Source organism: Squalius cephalus, assembly GCF_949319135.1.
Source record: "Squalius cephalus genome assembly, chromosome: 5".
NCBI lineage: Eukaryota > Metazoa > Chordata > Actinopteri > Cypriniformes > Leuciscidae > Squalius > Squalius cephalus.
The window spans coordinates 25749547-25764535 of NC_137126.1; the positions used below are offsets into that span (position 1 = coordinate 25749547).

The following is a 14989-nucleotide window of genomic DNA, read 5'->3' on the forward strand; positions in this document are numbered from 1 at the left end:
CAGCTCAAACATGCATTTCATTCGGGGGTTAATGTAAAAAAAGAGGCACATCTGTATGGGCTCTCAGTTTGACGGTTTCAGTTCCACTTGAAATCTTTTAAAGCTTAAAACTGCTATAAAAAGATAAATCTACCACAAGGCATTTTTACAACTGCTCTGTGTTTACAGACAGATACAGCAGCAGCAGCGATGTCGCTCCGCCCACTCCCTGCGTCACTGCTCACGGCGAATCGCGTGCATGTGTTAAAACTGAGCCTTTACTGTTGCTGCTGCATCCTTTGTGAAAGAGTTGTCAAAGTTGACCAAAAGGGAGGCGATTTTATTTTATTTTTTACAATAACACACAGACGAAAACAGCTCAGCTGTTAAATGTACATGCGATACTTTTCTCAGATCACTATAGGCGTTTCATGAGGACTCGACTTGTGAATGCAGCTAATTTCATTGATTTGGATTAACATTCCCTCTGGTCACGGGAATACAGTCTGCCAACACTTTTTAATGCAGTTTCACGGATGGTAAGTTTTATTTTATATAGTTTATAAGCTTCTCTAAACTCCCCGAGTCTCCCTTCACTGAACTCCTGTCGAATTTTTGTCTTGTGGCTGGTTGTGCTAAGACATCAATGGAGAAAAAATGTTGACTAACGGTTATCTATCCATCCTGATTTATTCACACTGGGTTATTACTACCAAATAAGAGCAAATTACTGTATCTATTATTATGATGAAAGAATCACTTTTTTTTTTTGCCTAAACCAAGTAATTTACATTTGTGAATATGACAACTTTTAAAAAGAGCCATTTAACAGTCAGTTTTCAGCACTGGAATAGTTAGTCTGAGCACGTTGCTAATTAGTGCACTCTGTATTTTTATTTATTTATTTATTTTAGCTAAATGAAAAGTTTTGCGCTTGATAAATAATGTTAAAATTATGTATAATTACATGAAATGACATATCAGTCTGTCTTCTAGGAAAAAAAGGTTTTATTCTGCGTGGGTCGCCCCCATGTGTGCCACCATGTTGACATCACATGACCAGTAATTTCCATCATGCAGTTGAACTTAGTGATACGAATTGTTTAATAATTCTGTGATTAAACAAAAACACATTGCAGAGTCCACACAACAACTATAATGATAATAGCACAGAAACAATATTGTTGGAATCACTTTCACAACGATGAAAGTACAGCAAGTAATCATTTGGCTTTGAACAACACTGTTAAAATAATGCAATACATAATATAGACATAATCAACTTATGTACATTACGTATTATAACAAATGCCTGCAGAGGGTGCCAACGACCTGTTGTTGTTGCAGCATGACCAAATCTATGTTTAATATTGGGCAAACAACATTTAATTCAGATGTTAACTTAATCTTTAATGCTTGGCCACTTCTTTACAATAGAAATGCCACAGCCACTGTAATTTCTTTAACAAGAATATGTGGACATTCAAAACATGCAATCTCAGAGCGAGGGTTTCAACTTTTATTTTGAAATCGTGATGAACAACAATTCACATAATTTAGAAACATTGATGTATTCTCCTGTGTTGGTGTTAGTTTATAAATGATTACGATACAAATCTGGTGAAATGCCGCACGTTGCATTCCCAGATGAACATTATATGCAACCCAAACTCAGCACATGCAGAGATGGAGTTTGTTAACTGGAGACGTACTCCACGCATTTAAATGATAACAGCACAACACTTGAAACACAAAGCATGTCTGACTTTATATGCATTTCCAAATACACATTATTTGAAACCCAAACAAACAGCACATGCAGAGACTGAGTTCATGTTGAGCAGCATTTACTGTGAACAGAGCCGCTGGAAGTGACGCGTAACCTGCACGCATGTAAATTATTAAAGTGTCGTGCTTCACTCTGAAACCTGCTGTGCATATATTTATTTAAGTGAATATAAAATTCAACCCGCCAATGTAGCTAGTGGGAATAAATGTGATACATGCAACTGCTGAATTCCACCCGCGGGTGTTAAATGCATAGTTCACCCAAAAATGAAAGTTCTGTCATTAATTACTTACCCTTATGACTTGCGATCATCTTTGGAACACAAATGAAGATCTTTTTAATTAAATCTGAGAGCTTTCTGACCCCACATAGACTCCAACGCCAGTGGCGGCTCATCAGGGGAGGCAAGGGAGGCACAGCCTACCCAAGATTTTGAGGTGAAAATGGGAAAAGTTTCTTTGTAATTTCCCCGCTCTAACACCAATCGAATGAAATCGAAAGCACCGCTTTTCTTTCACGACGTACATGTCAAATCTGCCGATGTAATTACAAATGCTAAGGGATAGAGAAGGGGAGGGGGAGGCAAATCCATAGCCAGGCTCTTGGGCCTCAGTTGGTAAAAAAATAGCCAATCACCATCAAGTGTTTCACTTTCAGCGCTTAGGAGTGTTGAGGAAAATTTCATAGCAGGGGAGGCTATCCTCCCTTAGTATTTCAACTAATCATCGAAGAGACGAGAAATGACTTGATATTAGTTTGAACTGCTGCGCTGATAAATAATATACCACCAAGTACATTAATTATGGAGAGTAGCGATATTGAATATTTGATTGCCAACAAATTTTAAATTAACAGTATCTACAAATTAAAAACGAAGGAAGACTCCATGCCTAAGCTGGATATATAGGCTACAGCAGTCAGCTTCGCTAAATGGCCCAACGCGCTCTTTTAACACGGATATTTAAGAAGGGATGGATGTTTGCTTCAATAGGCTAGGTGAGTGAAATTATATTTGTATTATATATTGCTGTATAAGTCTAATTTTCTGTCTAAAAGTGATCAAAAAGCCATTTAAAGCAGTCAGGCAAATAATAATAATCATCATCGTCATCATCATCATCCTCGGCAGGGGAAAGTTCATAAAGAGATCGTAAAACTAATCCATATGAATTGACTGGTTTAGTCCAAATGTTCTGAAGAGACATGATCGCTGATGAACAGATTGAATTTAGGATTTTATTCACATATAAACTTTCATCAACTCACACATCAGTTGTGGTAAACGGAAGCTCAAGCATATTCACTCGATGTGCAAGAACCAATGAGGTTCATTCTTGTGTTATGCAGCTTTTCAAGAGGTTTGTTCTTGCGTCAAGCAGGTTCGGTTGAGCTTATATGTACGCTGATCAATGTTGAATAAAAAACTAAAGTAAATCGGTTCATCATATAAAGTGATCAAGTCTCTTCAGAAAATTTGGACTAAACCGCTCAATTAATATGGATTAGTTTTACTAATTTTAGATCTCTTTATGAACTTTTTGAAGCATCAAAATGGGAGTTACATAGCTGTCAATGGAGGGACAGAAAGCTCTCAGATTTCATCAAAATGATCTTAATTTGTTTTCTGAAGATGAACGAAAGCCTTACAGCTTTGGAACAACATGAGGGTGAGGAATTCATTTTTCATTTTTGGGTGAACTAACCCTTTAACGTCAAGCTTAGTTGACAGCCAATCTGAATCCATTCTGCTTTAGAGAGCATGAGCATTTAAAGTGGCAGACGGCATAACTACAGCATGTGCTTACAATAAACAGAACAATAATGTGTATTGGTGTGGACGCTAATATATTTATCATTATAGGCTAGTTATCGTTCTTGGTGTGAATGGGCCTTTAGTCTCCTCCTTTTCTTTGTGTCTGTTTCTGCTTTGGTGGGAGAATTACACACTGTTTTCAGTTATGGCAGTCAGCATTTAGACCTCCCATTACCATTGCACTGTACTGTTGTTCCTATCCCGAAAAGAATAAATATCCAATGATCTAATGTACACAATGACCGGTCTCTCATTGTGTATATATTAGATGCAATATGCACTTTCAGAAGTACCATATAAGGTAAGAAACAAGAAGTAGGCTAACCTGATTATGATGACTAATCTTCTGAACCAGATTGAACCATTGCACTCATTGGCCAGATTGATTACTTTGCTGTAACTTGTCAGCTGATTGTCAACACATGTTCATATTTTCATGTCATATTCCCAAATTCCCAGTCATGTTCTGATCCATTGTACGAGTCATATGGAAAGCGATACAATTCCAAGCCAAAAGTCTCAACTATCATTACCAATCTGCAATATGACATTTGAAGCCATTTATTCATCACCCATCTTAGAGGTCATGTTTCACTGACATGTGATCCTTTTTTATTTGTATAGTTTTAAATTCATATGACAGTAATTATTTTGTGCACTGTGTACACACTAAATATAGTTGTGTATATACACTAAATACACTATATATATTTCACACTGCATCAGAATTCTGTTGACCTGGGTTTCGTTTCCCAAAACCAACTATGGTCGCAAGTTCCATCATGCTTTTGTGAAACGCACTCCTGCTTGGTTTCTCCATTTGATCGCTTCATGATAGCTATACAGATCATAAAAATACCAGGTCTTAATGCTTCTCTTGCATGAACCCACCAGCAACAACCTTTAGTGTTACAGCACTGAAGTGGAGAGTGTGTCCTGGAAAAAATGAACAGCAGTGTGTAGTCTAAAATAAGAGACCGTAATGGTGCATCTAGAGAGAATGGGAGACTTAGAGCAGGGGAGTGTCAGTGGGTTGTGGTACAGTTGTTGTTTTTGGGTTAAGCTGGACAGTATCTGGCACCCCGCCCGACAGCAATGCATGGCTCATCCAGAGGGGAGACCACAGGACTGAACCAACCCACCCCCTCTAGATCAAATTCTCATCTGGGGGATTACATCTCTACATCTCATGCTGCACCGTTAGGCAAAGAGTAAGGAAGGATGGCCAGTTTCATAGAAAAAAATTGGGTTTTGTATGGTTGATATTAGGTGCTTCACATATATTTCGCTAGAGTGGTTATCTGTTTAATGAAGCTAACGAGTTGTTAAGGATGGTCGAAGTTCAGAGATTAATGGAGTCACATTTGAATGGATCCTTGCTGGTTTGAAATTTAAATATTTATCTCTCTCTTGTGGTGCATGGGTCTGGGTGATTGGGTGCAATAAACTGACAAAAAAATGTCAGATATGTGTATATGAAAATACAGTGGACCATTAACGTTTCCAGGGATGTGTTTTGCACAAAGTTGTACAATTACAGCAGTACTGGCATTGCTAACATCTTTTTTCTTTCAGCATGTTTGTGAATTTCTAGTTATTTCTAACTAGAATTTCTAGTCTGAACATCTACTAAACCTTCACCCTTAAAAGTGGTAAAGTTTTTCCTTGCATTTGGTAAACAGAAGTAGCCTATTCCACTGTAAAATAATTACTAAGTACAATATTTTAAATTTTGGAAATTTGATAATGCATTCAAATGTTTGCTTACTTTTTAAAATCATTAATAATGCTGTCGCTCCTCTTTTAGTTAAAAAGAAACTAAAAAAAAAAAATTCACCATTTGAGATAATTGACTGTCTTTACAAGCACAGTAACATTCTGTTATTATTGGGTATTTCCCAATTATGTTAATCATGTAAACGCATTAATCTGATTACCATATCCAGATTAAAATATTTAATCTGATTACCATATCCAGATTATCAGAATATATTTTAAAGACCCCCTGTTGTGAAAATCAAATTTTTTATGTTGTTTATTTGTCTATTCGAGGTGTTTTAATATGCTTTAAAACCAAGTGCAAATTCATTAGTCAACACCATTGCTGAGTATTTTCTTCTTAAAAATGCAGTGCAACTAACAGTCTCATAAACGTGGTTTGAAACCACTCGTTTTCTACTGTCACAAACATGTAACCAATCCCTGTTCAAAGCGTTTCTAAGGATGCTGGATGCTGTAGTCTGACTCTGAGATGGCGAACGGGAACATGGTTACATTATGTAACATTAGTAACACATTAATAGCTGTTTGATAACATCAAAGCCAAAGGCTAATCAAATAAATACCGTTATGCGTCCAAAATTTTAGAGAGCGATACATAAAATGCATTACCATTTTGATACATCAATTTGTAGATGACCCTATTCGCTCTTCTTCTTCGTCTTCTTCTGGTTTAAACATATATGGCTGAATTAAATAAATATTTCCACTTGCCATTGTGCAGTGTTTAATACAGTTGAACAAGTGGATCGGATATTCTGAGCTGGTGTGATTGAGTGGCGGTGGGGAATAATTTGCATATTCATGGTTCCGCGTATGCTAAATGAAGCAAGAGTTCAAACAATTCAGACTTGTTCAGAATTCAGAATTTTTTCACACTTGTGAGTTTACATCTCGCAATTCTGACTTTAAAACTCGCAATTGCGACTATATCACACAAATCTGAAAAAAAATTTGAACTGCGAGTTTATATCTCTCAATTCTGACTTTGTAACTGACAATTATGACTTTATAACACGCAATTGCCACTATATCACACAATTCCGAGATAAAAAGTCACAATTACCTTTATTATTTTGTATTCCATGGTGGAAACAAGCTTCCCTACATTCAAGTATTTTAAGGTATAAAGAAATTATTATTATAACATACTAAAATAATCTTATTTTATTCACAACTTCTAAAAAACATGTTTTACAGTGTAGTCACTTTTGTTTTATTTCACGGACCATTGTTCAAAATTTAATATCAGGATTAACATTTTAATAACCAGGAAAAATGGCAAAACACATTTTTGATTTAATAATATAGCATACTGTACATGTTCATGTTTGTGTTCAAAAGGGTTTATCCTGTTGACTTCTGCTGACATCAGAAGAGTTTTGCATCATTATTATGTCACATCTTGTATAAGTGCACCCACTAATAGGCTTTTCCAAGGTACTTTACTTGACTCTACTTTATTTTAGGGCTTCCCTAACCTCTCTGGAAAGCATGGTGATGACCCTTACTTTGTCTTGTCTAGACTTCATTCAGCCCTTGACTTGTGAAAAGACATTTACAACAGAGCTCACTTGGGAGAAACACAGCTTATAGCTTTCAAATGCTGTGTATATGCTGTGTTTAACTCATTATACATGAGTCGATTATATATAAGTATTTGAAAATAAAAACTGAAGCCTAAGAAACAATATTAAACTAACTCACAAAAAAAAAAAAAAAAAACGTAAAACCAGATGTATTACCAATGAAGGGCCCAAAAATAATCAGATTTAAAGCTTCCATTGAAAATCCTTCCATTCATTACTGCCCTATTTCAGTCCGTATTGGCATCATTATAAATCATGTTGAAAACAACCATTCATTTGTGGATGGCCATCACTATATTGGTCTTTATGGCAAGTATGGGTACTTGAAGAATTGTACCCTGTGTAGGGTTTCATTTACATATGAGAGCCCCCTGTAAGTGCAATTCATTGTCCTCAATGAGAACGGAGAGTGCATGAATGAATCTGAATGAGGGGGTCTCACTCCTACAGTGTGTCACCTCTGACATCTGCGTATATTACACTGACACTCTTCCCAGCCCCCACGGCCTTCTCACACATTCAGCTGGAAAATTTCCCCCTCGGGTTTCAGTTCTTTCACTTCTTTTGCACTGTAAGTGTTTCACAACATTTGAATTGACAGGTTTGATTGTGCTATTGCTTGAAGTCTTTGAATGCTAAAAAACTGTTTAACTTTGTTTGAATTTCGCTTAGAGAATCATTCCCCAGAAGTGACACTAAACCTTGACAACTGTGGCAAGCGGTGGTGAGCAGAGTCTGCCACCATGGATGCTCAATGGCACCTTGGATTTCCCACAGTGACGAGTGCTCTTTGACATCGCGATCCTCCTTCCTCCCTTGTTTTGGCACCACTGTAACAAAGGTTTGTTGATAAGGGAAGGAGGAGGTGAAACAAACAACAAAACGACCTGGTCCTCACTCACTCACTCCTCCTTTTATCCTTCCGGAGCTCCTCCGTAGGACTCGAAACTGGTGTGGCGTGCAGGTGACGCTCATAATTTATTAGCAATCACGCCACCTGCCTCGCTATGTTCCAATTAGGGATACAACAATACAGTTAGCCCACGGTTTAATAAATGTCTCAGTTTTCGGTTCGGTTCTGATGGCTTGGCACATCATTTTTTTTTGTTATCCTATATGCTTAGGTGACAGGAACAATAAGAAAAAGTACTATTTTTATTGCAATACTCTTTCTTTATTTTACTTAAAAGCAAAAAAAATCCACTTGTACACATTCCTAGTGTATTGTATAATATTAAATTAAATTACAACACTGTTGCGTGTCTTGTCATAGAGGTCGGGAATTACCTCGGCGCTGAAAAAAGTGCGAGACGGTAGTCTGTAATGCGGATCAAGCGCTTTTGGTTTAGCGCTTTCATTCACCTCCAATCACAGAAAATGCAATTGATAACCACATATAAACCATAGAGGCATATTTGTAGTCTATCTGACCATATGGTTGTTGGGGCAATTAGGGCGGGGCCGAGAGCCGTGGGAACTAGGGATGCCACAGTTTTCAATATAATATTGAACTGTTTGGTTGCTATACAGTTTTTGCTTTTTTTGTAGCAACTAAAAATTTTATTTAGGCAAGCAGATAAAACATTCCAGTTACTGAAGCATTGCAATAGAATATTACGAACTTCTCAAAGTCAAACTCTTTCCTTGAACAGCTCAGATTTTCTGTAAGTTAATGTAATCGTACCCTTCTAAAACGACTGCCAAAGACTTGTTTTGAAAACACCTGTAATAGTCTTCGTGGAAAAATCCAAAGATGTTTGTGTTAGTGAGGTTGAAGGGCTATTTTGGGATATAAACCACAAAGTGCTTGTTGACTGGTGAGATGTGAAGAACATGCCTTATTTTGTAGCAGGCTTTCTCCATGTGTCCGCTGACAGGACTGAATAAGCTGGCAGGTGTGTGGAAGTTTCCAGACTGCACGGCTGCAGAGGCTGCTGCCTCATGTTAAACCAATAAGTATAACCAATAAGTATAACCAATGAACAGCATTATCTCTGACATTCCTCATGCATAACTTTATTCAGGTGCAACAGCATTTGTTTTTTTACAGTGGTCATTGAAGTGGCAAATAAAAACAGTTAGTACTTAGAACTCCATATTGTTTTAATTGATGGAACAGGGCATATTTGGTGTGTCTGCATGAGAGCGCCCTCTGGAGTTCAGACGGAGCAGCATTTACTACCGATCAGCCGTGTTGCACTGACAAGCTGCGCATAAAATAATCGCGTTCTTTGTCAAATCGCGTATGACTTTCTTCTCAGGAAAACAAAAGGGAAATTCATTTAGTTTCATTAAGGAAAGGTATTCTTGATATTAAAAACATTACATTCTGCTTAACAGAGAATGAATAGACCTATCACTAACTTTTTTTTGGGGGAAATGTCTTAATGTTTTTTTCCCAATGCTGTATGAAGTTGACTGTGACATATGGCATATAAGTACCGCAAGAGCGATTCGAGAGCAGCCGGCTGATTCATTCGGCGCAGCTTCTCCAGAGTGGCTGCACGAGCTCTGATGACGACACAACTGTTCCGTGATTGGCCAAATCCACCGCATGACAACCATCACGTGTGTTTCGTGGTTATTCGAACACCTTCAGTTCCACTAATGTTCACAAATCTGTTTTTTAATAACAGTAAAAGCTCTTTTCATATAGCCGCGATGTTATATTGTGTCATGTTTATCAAAATAAAACAGATTTTTAAAAAACGTAGACCCCACTACATTGATATTTAAATAGTATAGGCTTATGTTAGTTGAACTTTAATCTTGTTCAAACAGACGCTGTATTAAGCTGTACATAAAGTATTAAATGGAAACGTATAATTTATTTCACTTCAGCTGTGTAAACACTTAAACTATGCAAACACCACGTGAGTGGTCACTACAGGAAGCAGAAAGTGTCTGACATTATTGAGTGCACTTATTCAATCCCACATTGCACTGCAATAACGAGTGTACAATTGCTGTATGCTCAACGGCTGTCCGAATTCCCTCACTCATTTTCATTCACTCCTTCAAGTGAACAGTTAGCCTGGGAAAACCCAGACAACTTCCGGCAAATTTAGATTTGCTCTGCAAGTAGTCTGGCAAAGAGCTCATTCAAGCCCATTTCTAATCCGTTGAAATCGCAGCACCAATCAGAAACGTTGGGGCGGGCTTTACACAATGACGATCGCTCTGATTGGTTTTAGGTCTATCCAATTGGCACCAGAGGCATTTGAGCGACGTCCACTCCGTTGGTGAAGCGCACCAACTTTTAAATGCATTATTATATTCAAATTACAAACACATGAGGACAGTCTCCATGAAAGACCCACTGGCAGATGAACGTGCTACTACATTTCTCTCCGAAACGGTAGGAAATTAAATTAGATTTAATAGAGGATTTTAACTGTGACAAGATGATTGACAGGGCAATTTACGTGACAGGATGCACGCGACAGATCCGTCCGATAAAGATGACGAAGTAGTATGTCCCAAAGCTTGCCTACTTTTTTGGTACACATTCAAAAGTAAATACCTTTTCTTCACAAAAAGAGTACATACTTTTATGGCGTAGTGTAACTTAGGCGAATCGGGACGCAGCATATGGCTTTACACGATGACGATCACTCTGATTGGTTTTAGGTCTATCCAATTGCGCCCAGAGGCATTTGAGAGACGTCCGTTGGTGACGCCCCTTTGGAAATGAGTTATTAATGAAGCTTTGCCAGACCATAACTCAGTTACTACTGAGAATGGTCTGGTTTTAACCAGGCTAGTGAACAGTACTAGTGGACTAACGTAGCGAATAGTCAATGAGGGTTTAGGGGGCGCTTTCTGATTCAGCCCATGTGTTTTTATAGCCCTCATGTTTGCCATGTTACTTTGTCTAGTATTGTCCCCTATGATCTTTCATAAGATTATAAATGTTTTTACTATAACTTATCAATTTCATGAATCCTTGCTGAATAAATGTATTCATTTCTTTAACACACATGAATGGTATTGACCCCAAACCTTTAAACAGTAAACTGTATGTGAAATTAAGGATAACATACATGTAATTGTAGCCATGAGGCGTATAGGATGAGTTAGTTCAATAATCTGTAGCCATATGGCCTCCAGGAGGAAGGAGGGAGGGATGTGTTGACTAGTAGGGAAAGGGAAACAAAGGTTGATAAACGCATACACCAACACTCATCAGACAATGATATTCATCCTGTTCATATATGTTTGCCCTGTTGTCATTTAAATAACATCAGTTGGGATGGTGAAAGTGTAGCAGTTAAAAAACTGACCTTGTGATCTATAGGTCCTAGGTCCAAATAATTTCAATATTTTATTCAAAATACAACATAGATGACATATCAAATGTTTAAACTGAGAAAATGTATCATTTTAAGGGAAAAATAAGTTGATTTTAAATTTCATGGCATCAACACATCTCAAAAAAGTTGGGACACGGCCATGTTTCCCACTGTGTGGCATCCCCTCTTCTTTTTATAACAGTCTGCAAACGTCTGGGGACTGAGGAGACAAGTTGCTCAAGTTTAGGAATAGGAATGTTGTCCCATTCTTGTCTAATACAGGCTTCTAGTTGCTCAACTGTCTTAGGTCTTCTTTGTTGCATCTTCCTCTTTATGGTGCACCAAATGTTTTCTATGGGTGAAAGATCTGGACTGCAGGCTGGCCATTTCAGTACCCGGATCCTTCTTCTACGCAGCCATGATATTGTAATTGATGCAGTATATGGTCTGGCATTGTCATGTTGGAAAATGCAAGGTCTTCCCTGAAAGAGACGACGTCTGGATGGGAGCATATGTTGTTCTAGAACTTGGCTATACCTTTCAGCATTGATGGTGCCTTTCCAGATGTGTAAGCTGCCCATGCCACACGCACTCATGCAACCCCATACCATCAGAGATGCAGGCTTCTGAACTGAGCGCTGATAACAACTTGGGTTGTCCTTGTCCTCTTTAGTCTGGATGACATGGCGTCCCAGTTTTCCAAAAAGAACTTCAAATTTTGATTCGTCTGACCACAGAACAGTTTTCCACTTTGCCACAGTCCATTTTTAATGAGCCTTGGCCCAGAGAAGACGCCTGCGCCTCTAGATCCTGTTTAGATATGGCTTCTTTTTTGACCTATAGAGTTTTAGCCGGCAACGGCGAATGGCACGGTGGATTGTGTTCACCGACAATGTTTTCTGGAAGTATTCCTGAGCCCATGTTGTGATTTCCATTACAGTAGCATTCCTGTATGTGATGCAGTGCCGTCTAAGGGCCCGAAGGTCACGGGCATCCAGTATGGTTTTCCGGCCTTGACCCTTACGCACAGAGATTGTTCCAGATTCTCTGAATCTTTGGATGATATTATGCACTGTAGATGATGATAACTTCAAACTCTTTGCAATTTTTCTCTGAGAAACTCCTTTCTGATATTGCTCCACTATTTTTCGCTGCAGCATTGGGGGAATTGGTGATCCTCTGCCCATCTTGACTTCTGAGAGACACTGCCACTCTGAGAGGCTCTTTTTATACCCAATCATGTTGCCAATTGACCTAATAAGTTGCAAATTGGTCCTCCAGCTGTTCCTTATATGTACATTTAACTTTTCCGGCCTCTTATTGCTACCTGTCCCAACTTTTTTGGAATGTGTAGCTCTCATGAAATCCAAAATGAGCCAATATTTGGCATGACATTTCAAAATGTCTCACTTTCAACATTTGATATGTTATCTATATTCTATTGTGAATAAAATTTAAGTTTATGAGATTTGTAAATTATTCCATTCCTTTTTCACTCACAATTTGTACAGTGTCCCAACTTTTTCTGATTTGGGGTTGTACTAATAAAATGCACTACAAAAGACAAGGCTGACTTTAAAGAGCTTAGAGGGAGGTCACAGAAGTGTGGCTTGTTTACTGATAAGAGTTTGCAGTGTGACGACGTATGCAGAACCCAAGTGCAGCATTTTAATGAGCTACTGTAACTAATTAAAATTAGTTACAAATAAAACACATTTTGTTTCCGTAAACAGACAGACTTTAATCTCCTTTCATCTGTCATACTGTTGTCAGCTCGGTAAAATCATCCTGATCTAAATAACTCGTGTGTTTTGTGTCCATTTTTACAATTCCAGGGCTCCATTCTTATTTTGTTAGATGGTGTATGGTGTTTATTAAATGCTCTATAATCATAATACAGTTGTGTTTTCACAACTTTCTAACGTGATGACGCATTGCGTGGCACATCTCAGAGATGGTACACGACGAGCATTTGTGGTTAAAAAGTATATATATATTTATTTATTTTTTAGAAAATGACCAATCGTTTCGCGAGATAAGACTCTTATTTCTCGACTGGGATCGTGTAGAGACTTTGAAGCTGCATTGAGACGGACATCTGAACCTTCTTTGAACATTGGTATAGTTGGTTGAAATTGAAGTCCATTCTGTGTAGAAAAATCCTGGAATGTTTTCCTCAAAAACCTTAATTTCTTTTCGACTGAAGAAAGAAAGACATGGATATCTTGGATGACATCGGGGTGAGTAAATTATCAGCAACATTTTTTTTGAAAGTGAACTAATCCTTTAAAGCTTTGCCGGTTAAACATTTCATTCGCGTGCTGTTGCGCGGTTCTAACTAGGCCTATGTGCTTTTCTGAGCGCATACACCCGAAGCACACACACTGAAACGTCAAACAGCGACTGATTACTTATTGGGATAATACTGTCAAATACACACAAGGTTAACATAAACACAGTTGGTTATTTCTAAAGAAAAAGCACACTTTTGAGAGAAAATAGAAAGTGTCATATGTGTGTCCATTAGATGCACGATCTGAAAGTGACAGTAGCCCAATAGAAAACATGCTGCCGCTTGTTCTTAAAGGGATGGTTTACCCAAAAAAATGAAAATTCTGTCATTATTTTCTCACTCTAATGTTGTTCCAAACCTGTATTCATTTCTTTCTTGTGCTGAACACAAAAAAAGCAACTGTTTGGTTTCCCACATTCTTCAAAATAACTTTTATTTTCAACAGAAGAAAGAAACTTATTCAGGTTTAAAACAACTTGAGAGAGTAAATTGTGACAATTGTAATTTTGGGGGGAACTAATCCTTTAATGTTAATAAAACAACAAAAAACAAAGAGAAAATCACTCACTGCTCTTGACTGAGAAGTGAGAACTTTAAAAGTAGCTTTAATAAGAATTAATGTATAATTTATACAGTGATGTCTATGTAGTGTTTTATTTTTATATTTGTTCATTTCATTTCTTTCTAAAATGCTACTGTTAAATACACCTACTGTAGCTGAAAAAATAAAGCAATGTTTATTTCATTTGTATATTATGTTGTGTAGCCTATTTTTATTTGCGCCACTTTGGCCTAATTGTCAGCCATTCTTTTTTTATTTCATATTTTTTTTTACATTGTAAGGCTTTGTTTATAAAATAGGGAAATTATTTTGTCTGTAATGCTCAGTCACTTGCAAAATAGTAAAACCAACATGAAAGATAATCGTGATAAAATTGTGAATCGTGATTTTCCTGAAAAAAATTGTGATATGATATTTTTGCCATATCGCCCACCCTATGGAGTACCACCAATGGTTTCCATTACTGATTCAATGAGAATAAATAAATCAGATGATATTTCCTGCAACTACCACATTCAGTTTGAAAAATGTAATAGAACAGACTGAAAGCCTATTTGTATAGTAAACTGGTCGTTCTCTTTCTCTGTAACTTTTTATGGCTCTCTTTGTAACTGTACATTGTATTGCTGGAGGAATTGAAATGTAATTGAGAAAAGCTGTTGGGATGCAGTTGGCTGCTGAAGAAAACAAACAATTTAATGTTCACTGGTTGTGTGTCACAGTCACCAGGGGCCTCATTTATAAACGTTGCGTACGCACAAAAGAAGGCGTACGCCGCTCTCTACGCAATAATTGGTATTTATAAAAAGCAAACTTGACGGGAAAATGTGCACGCAAACTCTGACCCAGGCGTGAAATGAGACCCAGGGGTGAAATGAAAAATGGCGACACCG

General features: G+C 37.6%; 1 protein-coding gene across 2 annotated transcripts in view; it reads left to right on the forward strand.

Annotated features, from left to right (window-relative positions):
• The first annotated feature begins 218 nt into the window (after window positions 1-218).
• Window positions 219-14989, forward strand: part of pdzd2 (PDZ domain containing 2) — a 79230-nt gene continuing 64459 nt past the window's right edge. Inside the window, exon 1 of one of the 2 annotated variants that reach the window (XM_079873182.1) lies at window positions 219-518. The gene's annotated coding sequence lies outside the window, so the exon portion shown is untranslated. The remainder of the gene's footprint in view (window positions 519-14989) is intronic. The other variant, XM_079873183.1, reaches the window with a different exon arrangement.